The following is an 11,183-nucleotide window of genomic DNA, read 5'->3' as shown; positions in this document are numbered from 1 at the left end:
AGAAGTGGGTAGGTGGTCTATGGATGTGGAGTCTTACATATGACACATCCCATTTGTTTCCTGTGAGTTGACTGGTTTAGCTGCAATTTTTCCCTCTTCATTTTTCTTTCCTAAAAAAACTCTTTGTTATAAGAGATTGCTCTCTGGGAAAGGAAGGGGGAAAAAAGAGAGGTGAAAATCTAAGAAAATATGAAAACAGATTTTCATAAAATCTATGAAAAAAGAGTGGGGGTGATGTTTGCTGATAGGAGGTAAAGGGGAGGGATTCCCTATTTCTCCAGGTCTCAGCAATGGTCAAACTGTAATAATTTTAAACTGTAGCCCAAGGAGGTTGGGTTGGGTTGGTACAGGAAATTTGGTCTGACACCAAGAGGTGACTCTTCTCTGCAAACCTTCCTGTTTTTGAAAGTTGCTTACCCCTTCAGAATATCTGAAGGGAGGGTCTTCAGATCCCTGGTAAAAAGAGATAAGGATGGTCTCTCTTGTGCCTAGCACCTTCTTCTGATCCCTTCCATGCTGGGATGGGTTCCAAAGGGCATCTTGGTGAGAGACAAATGGTTTGGGGATAGGAGTTAATTATAGGCATAGTCCTTGGCTGTTTTATCTTTTTAGATGCTGGTTCCCTTTCGATGAAATTTCTATTATATACAAAGCAGCATGGTCTAGAACTGAGAAAGTATTCAAAGTGAGAGGGATAGGAGCCCTGGAGGACCATAGCCTGATCCTAAAGTAGCTGTGATTTGATCCTACCAGGGCAGGGCGTGATCCAGCCAATCAGGGTAGAGAGATGGGTTGTATCCATCCCATCTTCTCCAAGACAGTACCCAACACAACCACACCTAACTCTCTCCCTAACACTCCCCTACTGGACTCCTGCCAAGTTCCCTAACTACCCCCTTCTGAGTCAAGGCCTCAGAATCTCACTGCTAACCAGGTACATATAGCTGCAGCTAAGATGACGTCACTGGGAAAATCCCTTCCTCCCAAGCATACTCACTGCTTGGACTGGGCTCAGGGCTGGTGACCAGTGAGTAAAATGCCCACTCCAACCGTTTTTCCCTTTGGGTGGGGAAGAATGAGTTAATTACACAGGTTAAGCAGGCAGATATGGGTAGTGATCTGCATCATGGATCTCATTACATTATCTTTCCCCCTAAACTCAATGGACCTTCTTCCAAACTTCCTCATTACTGTCAAAAACACAGCCATGGCTGCAGCCACAAAGGTTCACAGCCTCAGTGTCATCCCCATCTCCTCCCTTTCTCTTACCCCACATATTCACTCAGTTGCAGATTTTCCCTGTTCTATCTTTGTATCTCTCACATCTGTTCCCTTCTCGACACTAGCAATAAAGGCCCTCAGCACCTCTTAGCTATTGCAGTGGCCTCCTCATTGGCCTCTCCAACTCAGGGCTAACCCCTTTCTCCAATCTCTCATCCAAAGTGCTGCCATCATGGTTTCCCTAAAAAGGTGGTAGAACCACGCCTCTCTTCTATTCTGACAAACTCCCATGATTTTCTATGGAATCTAGAATCAGATATTATTTCATCTTTCTTGCATCTTTTTAAAGTTTTTATTTTTGTGTTTTATAACGTACATAGTTATTAGTGTATTATTAGTACATATGTGGTGGCTAGGTGGCACAGTGAACAGAGCATTGGCCTGGAGTCAGGAGGACCTGAGTTCAAATCTGACCTCAGACACTTAACATTTACCAGCTGTGTGACCTTGGGTAAGTCATTTAACCCCAACTGCCCTGCCTTCACCCCTCCAAAAAGCAAAGAAAAAAAAGAAAGTAGCACATATATATATATATATAAAATTTACAAGTAAGTAAATGCATACATATTAAGGGTGCATGTTCAACAATATTTTGATGAGGCGCATGATCAAAAACATTGGGGAATACTGGGAGAGCCTGAGTGAGGAATACTTTGGTTTTCAATCTTTTCATTTGTATCTGACTCTCCACAACCCCATTTGGGATTCTCTTGGCATAGATACTGGAGCGATTTGCTATTTCCTCCTCCAGCTCATTTTACAGATGAGGAAACTGAGGTAAACAGGGTTAAGTGACTTGCCCAGGGTCACACAGCTAGTAAGTGTCTGAGGCTGGATTTGAACTCAGGTCTTCTTGACTACAGATCCCACACTCTAAACCCTGTTCCACCTAGCCGCCCAAGGAATACCTAGGGCAATCACTAAACTAACCAGTATTTATTAAGATCTTACTATGGCAGGCAGTGTGCTAAGTCCTGGGGACACAAGTACCTGCACATGGAAAGGTAGAACCTGACCCCATGGAGCTTACCTTCTCCTAGAAGAAGAAGAAGGGTATAATGAGTAGACAGCTACGTGAATGTAATATAATTTAAGGAGAGAGAGGAGGGAGAGAGTTAACAACAAAGGGAGAGGCTTCCTATAGGATGTGGAACCTGGAATGAGCCTTGAAGGACGTTTAGGATTCTGAAAGACAGATGGGAGAAGGGAGGGCATTCCAGGCCTGAGGGCCAGCTGGGGCAAAGGCAAAAGGATGGGAGATGGAATGGAGAGTTTGTAAAGTGGAGTGATATGTCTGGAAAAGTAGACTGAAGCCAGACCATGCTGAGATAAGATCTATGACCGCTTGGATCAATTAGATGAAATTTAGTCATTTCAGTCACAAAACAACAATAAAAGCAGTTTTGGAAAGCTCTTCCTCCTCATTTCTGCTCTTAGCATCACTGGCTTCCTTCAAAGCTTAGCTCAAATGCCGCCTTGGACAAGGGGCCTTTTCAGGTCCCCAGCTACCAGTGCCTTCCCCTCAAAGGCTACCTTTTATCTCCTTTAGATGCATCTTGGATGTTCCATATGTCTATGTTATCTTCCCATTAGAATATAAGATCCTTGAGGACAGGAACTGCTCTCATTTTTTCTTTGTATCCCCAGTGAACATAGTAAGTACTTAATAAAAGTTTGTGATGAATTGATCTCTAGCATTATTTCATTTTAACCCTGCTTCTGGCCAAGTCTGGGGCAGATTTACTGGAGAAAAGCCCTGCAACTTGGGTGCTGCATAATTGGAGGAAAACAGTTCCTGACTGGCTGAGAGAACCATGAGCACCAAGTCATGCAGAGGGACATTGAGAAAAGACTTTAAAAATAGAAATGCATCTAAAGAGGTTTGAGCTTCAGACTCCTGAATGGTGGATTGGAGCCTGAGAGGCAGAGACATGTAGAAGATGCCAGCCAGCATCACATCGCTTGATTTCCAGTGCTTGCCACCCCAGAGACTGTTGAGAAAGAGGCCTATCTCAATGAGATCATCCTCTCTCACTCCCAGGTAAAAAATGAATTTACTCTTGTATACCCTTTGTTATATTCTTATCCATGTAATGTCTATGATTTCTTTTGGCTATTTTTTTTTGACAAAGATGTACATTCTATTTGAGATGAGACAGAGACAGAGACAGAGAGAGACAGACAAAGACAGACAGACAGACAGACAGAGATCAGTATGTGATGGGAAAGTGGTAAGTTAGTAAATGTAAACTTAGGGCTATCTTCCCCTTTGAGAGGGATTAGGGAAAGTGGCATCCTGGATACTCCCAAAGTGTTGTCCTCTTAGATTTACAGACATATGAGTCATGGTATATAGGTGTAATTCTAGCCCAATATCCGTCTTGGATAAATGAGAGGGTGCTCCCCTTCAGAGGTCCATAGTTGTGGCCAGTTGTCCACTGATACAAAAGGGCTGCTGTCAAGTGATCACTCAGGTCACCCTCTTGACAACCATCCTTGTTATATGCAGTAGACGTCACAGTTTCCCCTTCTTATGGTTGGCAGTAATCTCCATGCTACTTGTAAGTGTGAATTTGTGATTGGTCAGAGAAGTATCATGTTGTCGGGGTGGGGTGGGGAATCCAGTACCAGGACTGGTAGGCAAGGCTTTGGTAGGTAGTGGAGTGGGGTAGAAAGGAAGTTATGAACAGTGGACCAAAACAAACAAACAAACAAACAACTGGGGGTGGGGAGATTGATGCCTTAAGAAAAAAAGGTGAAAAGAAGACTTAAAGTCATGTGGGCTTGGCCAGTCAGATCCACCAGGACTCAATGAAACAAAGGAAAAGTCTTTAGAGCTAGGAAATAAAGGTGACTCCAAATGTCTCCTTCAGGGGGTTTGAAATAAAGCAACCAGCACTTATTACTCAGAGAATAAAGACAAGAGGCTTTCAAAAGGCAAGAGAAATTTTACATATACTTAATAAAATGACAGACACAACGGAGGTTGTCAATTACATTTTTAAAATTTTCCATTTAAAAACTTGTAAAACTACTAGTGAATGAACCTTTATTTACTTATTTTTCGAAATTTGAAAGTTGTTGGAGCTAGAGTCCCTAGAATGTTGAAACAGAATGGGACCTTGGAATACAAAATGTTGGAACCAGTGACTTTGGAGTATTAGAGCTAAAGAGAGCTTGGGAACATAGATTGTAGAGCTGAAAGGGTTCCCAGAATGTAGAGTGTTGGAACCGGAAGGGTGTGATCTGTGTCCGCCCCTCCAGCCACCCACCCCAACCTTAAGTCAGTGACTCTTGGTAGCAGAAAGGCTGCCAGCCCCAGCCCCAGCTTGGGAGCATTGTATGTCTCCTGGGGTCTCTGGGACAGCAGGACCCTGGAGAGCAACATCTCAGGAATACGAGAGGAACTGGACAAACTGTGATGCCCACAATGAGAACGAGCTCTGCAAGGCGGCTCACCAGTACATTTCCTGTCATGTCCAGGGATAGAGAGTCTTTTGAAGAAGGCAGCAAATTGCTCTTCTCTAGAAGGCACAATGTGCCCATCTGCTTCCACTGCAGGAAGTGGGGGTGGGTGGGTGAGGGGGAGTGGAGGAAGTATGGCTGAGGGTGGGGGAAGGAACTGCATATGGGACAAGCACGAAAATAAAAGCCAACCCAAGCAAATACATAGTTAGCAAGCCTAAGTCTGGGGGAGGCAAAGAGCCCGGGCACCTACGTACCTGTCTGAGTGAGCTTCTCAGAGCTCAGGGGATTACCAACCAGGAGCAAGGCAGCTGGCAAGGCCATCCATCCACTGGTGTCCTTCTATTCCAGTCAGGACATTCCTACCTCCAAACCCCTATCACTGTGGTGCAGCCAGGGAAGACCAGCTTGGCCTTCTCCTTGCCAATAAGAAGAAAGAAGGCACACACAGCCAAGGGGCCCCCAAGTACAACAGAAAGAGCATTGCCTTAAAAGCCAAGACATTTAATAATCTAACACTCACTGTCTGCTAAGTTGTCTGCACTTTACTGGACTCAGTTTCCCAATCTATGAAATGGGGATTGGAATGGGAGAGTCTTTAAGGTTTTTTTCCAGCACCAAGACCTAAACTCTGAGCATTCTAAAAACACTGGGTCTGCGGTCAGACCTAAGACCTGGGTTCAAACCCTGCCTCTGACATTACTAGCTATGATCCTAGAAAAATTCCTTAATTTACCTAATATTACTTTCATTTTCCCCAGTTTGTAATGGGGATAGTATTACTTAAGCTACTTGTCTCACAGATGCAGGACAAAAGTACTTTCCAGGTCTTAAAAGGCTATATAAATACGAATTATTATGATTATTAGTCTATGCTCTGAGGACCCTTCTGGCTTTCACATTCTATATTGTAGTTTCCTAACTTTGACATCCCATCAACTAAGATTTCTTCAGTCTCCAAGTTTCTCTTAGAAAATGGATTTTTATTAATATTTTATGTTTTTATAGCATATGTATAGCTATATAGATTTCTTCCCTCCCCTCCACACTCCCATAGAATTTTTATTTAATATTTATTTTTCCCCAATTACATATAAAAACAATTTTAACATTCACTTATTTTAAAAGAAAGGGAAAAAATCCAGTGAAACCAATCAGCACATCATATGCAATGTTCCACATGCATGGATGGACTGTTGCAAAGGAGTGAGAAGAAGTGTCTTCTTAGATTTCTTATTTGGGACTAAGCTTGCTCTTTATAATTTCTCAACATTCATTTTTCAATTGTTTTCTGGTCATTGTTCTTTCTATTTACTCTGTTGTAGTCATTATATATTTTGTTTTCTTGTTTCTGCTTACTTAACTTTGCATCAGTTCATACATATCTTTCCCATGGTTCTTTGTAGTTTTTCTATTGGTTCTTACAACACAATAATATTCCATTACCTTCAGGTCTTACATGTGTTTTGCCATTCCCCAATCAGTGGTCATCTACTTTGCTTCCAATTCTTTGCCATCACAAAAAAATGCAGCTATGAGTATTGTGGCGTGTATGAGGACTTTTTTCCTATCAATAGCCTCCCTGGGATATAAGCCTATTATATCCTCTTAGCCGTGACATGGACATTTTAGCACTTTATTTGTGTAATTCCAAATTGCTTTCCTAGAATGGTTGTATTGATTTACAGCATGACCCTTCCAACATTGACTATGCCCATCTTTTGCTATCTCTGCCAATGTGCAGGGATGGTGTGAGATGAACCCTCAGCATTGTTTTGATTTGCATTCTTTCATGTGGTTGTTAATAGTTTGAGATTTTTCTTTTGAAGGTTGTTTGTTCATATACTTTTGATCTCTGGTTTTCTATATCACGATCTGGACAGAGTACTAGAGTAACAGGAATTGGATTCAAATTCTAGCTCAGCCACTTATTATCTGTATGACCCTGGGAAAGTCATTTCCCCTTTCTAGAAAATGAGGGGGTTGAACCTGATGACTATACCTATAACTATGTTCTACCATTCTATGTTAATAGGAGTCCTCCCGGCTATGACATTCTGTGTATTAAGGCCACTTAAAGTTCTTACATTCTATGTTCTAGTTGTGACATTCTATGTTCTAAGGGCCCTCCCAGCTCTGACATTTTGTGTTCTAAGGGCCCTCCCAGCTCTGACATTTTGTGTTCTAAGGGCCCTCCCAGCTCTGACATCCTGTGTTCTAAAGGCCCTCCCAGCTGTGACATCCTGTGTTCTAAGGACCCTCCCAGCTCTGACATTCTGTGTTCTAAAGGCCCCCTCTGCTCAGACATTCTGTGTATTAAGGCCCCTTTCATCTTTGATTTTCTATGACATTGTATATTCTTAAGCCTATTCTATCCATGACATTAGATGGTTCTGTGACTGTCCCCAGAGATGTAGCCACCACCTCTCCTGCATTAGACAGGATGATGAGGAAGGGATTCAGCTGGGAAATCTTTGGCATGTCAGAGAGAGAGCAGTGTAAACAAAAATAACAATGAAAGACTTCATAACTTTTAATAAAGCAGTGATCTATCGTAACTTCAGAATGCTGATGAAATACACTTCTCCTTTCTGGACAGAGAGGTGGTAGACTATACATGAAGGAGGAAGCACACATTGTCAGACATGACCAATATGTTGATCCCTTTTACTTGATTTGTTCATATTGACTGATTAGCTAGTAAGCATTTATTATGCACCTACTTAATATGTGCCTGGCACTATACTAAGTACAGGGGATACAAAGAAAGAGGAAACAGGGCTTACCCTAGGGGAGCTTAAAATCTAATGAAGTTGGGTTGGAATATGGGAATTCACAGTGATGGAAAGAGAATAAGAAAGAGGTGAAGGAGGAGGAAAAAGATGAGGAAAAGGAGAAGGAGGAGGAGGAAGAGGACGAGGAGGAGGAAGAGGACGAGGAGGAGGAGGGAAAACATTCTAGGCAAGGGGGTGGGGAGGCAGGGCAACCACAAAAACATCCAGAGCATGGAGATGGACTAGCTAATCAATCAATATGAACTGACTGACCATAGAATCCTTCCCTCTACCAAGTAAATACAATCAGATAAAATGGATCCACACACTGGTCATGTCCCTGCATCCAGATGCAGGGAAAGCAGTGTCTGAAAGGATGGGATGGGGCCAAATAATGAAATGGCTTCAAAAGTCAGATAGGATTTTGTATTTGATACTTGAGATTAGAAAGAAACACTAGGGTTTATTGAGTGTGTGGGGGGGCAGATTTTGTGGTCAGACCTGACCTTAAGGAAGATAGCTTTGTCAGCTTGAATGGAGGACAACCTGGAGTGAAGAGAGAGCAGCCAGCAGGCTACGGCAATAGTCCTGGTGTGAGAAGATGAGGGTCTTACAGGGATTGGAAATATCAGATGAGAGAAGGGCATATATACAATCAATGTTGAATTGACAATACTGGGCAAAGATGGGATGGGGGTGGGGTTAGAGAGTGCAGAATTGAGTATGACAGCTAGGTTGTGAACCCAGGTGACTGGGATGATGGCTGTACCCCTGGCAGTAATAGGGAAGCTAGCAATGGGGGAGGGTTTGGGAGGAAAGACAATGAATTTGGTATTGGGCATGTCAAGTTTGAGATGTCCAATAGGCATTTGGAGGTCATGGAAGAGGTTAGGACTGAGTAAACAGTTCTGAGAATCATTGGCATAGAGATGATCATTGAATTCATGGGAGCTGATGAGATCCCAGTGAAACAGTCTTGAGGGAGAAGAGAAGAGGGCCCAGGATGGGGCTTGGGGGACATTCACAGCTAGCAAGCAGTCACTTGGATGAAGATTTAGCAAAGGAGACTGAAAAAGAGGGGCCTTGCAATAAACCAGGTCAGTGAGGGCCTTCACTCAGGCGGTGGCTGTGTGAGCAGAAACACAGAGATGTGGGCCTTTCTTTAATCCTTCAAGGGGCTTCTCTTTCTAGCAGGAAGGAGAAGTGCAGAATTTCCTGAGGATTTAGATGGATGTTGAGAAGTGTTTAAACAATAAGGAGAAGAATAGAAAAGGACTCATGAATTACTAATGCTCAGATTGAATCAATGGATTTGCAGCTAGAAGGCACTGTAGAATACAGAATATTAGAATATAAACAGTTAGAACTGGGAGGGCCCTTAGAACACAAAATGTCAGAGCTAGGAGGGCCCTTAGAACACAGGATGTCAGAGCTGGGAGAGCCCTTAGAACACTGGATGTCAAAGCTGGGAGGGTCTTAGAACACAGAATGTCAGAGCTGGATGGTCCTTAGAACACAGAATGTCAGAGCTAGGAGAGATCTTAGAACAGAATAATAGAGTGTAGAATGTCAGAATATTGAATTCACCTCTGACTCTTAACTATTAGGGGAACTTGGGCCAAATCACTTAACCTGCCTGTGCCTCAGTTTCTTCACCTATAAAATGGGCAAGTTAGACTTTTGTGGTCCTTTCCAGCCCTTGATCCATGATTCTACAACTCTGTGAATGTCACCAATGGAAGGCTACTCAGAACATAAAATGTTAGAGTCAGAGAGGATCCTTCAGAGATAATTGGATAACAGGGCCTCAGTTTTACCCGAAGTCCTCTGACTGTAAATTCACTGATCTTTCCACCGTACCAGGATGATTCTGTCCAGTTCTGAGCCCATCCCCCACTCCCCCCAGTCCTCAAGAGTATGTGGAGTGTGATGGAACAGAGGGTAGTAGAAATATGTCCCAGTGGTAGACTACAATGGGCAGATCGCTGAGTCCAGAACAATTAGAATGGGGGACATGGTGTGAGCAAAAGAAGGGAGGTAATTGCATCCAGCATATAGAAGCCTGTAGTGTGGAACCAACAAAAAATAGAATCCCAGGAAAACTGGCTTGGAGTATTAAGAAGAGAGGAAGCATACTGTTCTCAATGTGGGCACCCAAGGGCAAATCTCTTAGTTATGTCTCTCCCTGTATCATTGGACAAAGGAAGGCGATTGTGGGGTGTGTGTGTGTGTGTGTGTGTGTGTGTGTGTGTGTGTGAGTGTGTGTGTATGACAGGAAGAGGCTCTCTGTGCATTTGTGTGGTTTTGTGTGAGAGACTGAGTCTGGATATGATTATAAAAGGCTGAATATTTCTGTGTGTGTGTGTGTGTGTGTGTGTGTGTGTGTGTGTGTGTGTGTGTGTACACAGGTGGGAGGGGTGAATATGGCTGTCTGTGTGAGATGATCTTTTTCTGTGGGAAGGGAAAGGTGACTGTATGAAGGCCAGTATGCATGCAACTGTCTGTGTAGGTGTGTGTGTGTGTGTGCACATAGCTTTTTGTGAGCAGGCAGGCATTTCTATGACAGCCCCTGAGAGTCCAAGGCACCTGGTCAATCCAGCAGAATTTGCTTACGGAGTTCTAGGCTGCTGGGCCAGGGGAAAGCAGCCGCATTTCAGCATTGTCTCTTGGGATAGATTGAAAAATAATCTTACTAATTCCTTCACCCCATAGAAGCAGCAGCCCCTCCTGCCTCTCCTCACACCTGGGGTGAGATTAGACACACATAACGATTAATTATTTCAAAAAGAACTGGGTCAGCTACTCACTGGACAGATCACAAAGGCTATTAATGCCCAGTTGCTTTTAATTACCTTCCAGGCACACAGACCTGCCCATCAATCACCAGAAGGGGCCTCTGGTGGGGGAAGGGGGCCCGGAAGCTGTGGACTAAGGCAGAAGACTCGGATTCCACAGCTGTCAGGTCTAAGCTGTGTGACCTCTGTGGGCCTCAGTTTTCTTCTCTAAAATGGGAGAGTTGGATGTTTTCTAGCCTTTTCCAGTTTTACACTTTGGAAATTGATCACTGGATTCTTTACCAGGAAGAGACTGTCTTCCTGCCCTTGCAGGGCTGTTTTAGGAAGCCAGAGGACGGTTTCCAACTTCAAAGACCTTCAAGTCTGGCTTAAAGGACAAGTCCCATACAATGAATAATTGAAGAATGAAGAAATATAAAATTGCATGTTATTTGCTGGAAGTAAGATGGTCAAGAAAGAAAGAGGTTGGTTCACTCATAGGACCTTGAGGCAAAAAAAAAATCATAAAGCATAGAATGTTAAAACATAAGATGTAAAAATTGGGAGGGGCCTGAGAATATATAATGTCAGAGCTGGGAAGACCCTTAGAACCCAGGATGTCAGAGCTGAGAGGGTCCTTAGAACCCAGGATGTCAGAGCTGGGAGGGCCCTTAGAACACAGGATGTCAGAGCTGAGAGGGTCCTTAGAACACAGGATGTCAGAGCTGGGAGAGCCCTTAGAGCACAGGATGTCAGAACTGGGAGGGCCCTAAGAATAAAGAATGTAAGAGCTGGGAGGGACCTTAAACCAGGATGTCAGAGCTGAGAGGGCCCTTAGAACACAGGATGTCAGAGCTGGGAGGGCCCTTAAACCAGGATGTCAGAGCTG

This window comes from Petaurus breviceps, unplaced genomic scaffold (assembly GCF_028583685.1).
Source record: "Petaurus breviceps papuanus isolate PSGF00001 unplaced genomic scaffold, PetGlider_PUasm1.0 91041, whole genome shotgun sequence".
Classification (NCBI taxonomy): domain Eukaryota; kingdom Metazoa; phylum Chordata; class Mammalia; order Diprotodontia; family Petauridae; genus Petaurus; species Petaurus breviceps.
Note: the sequence above shows the minus strand (reverse complement) of the source record.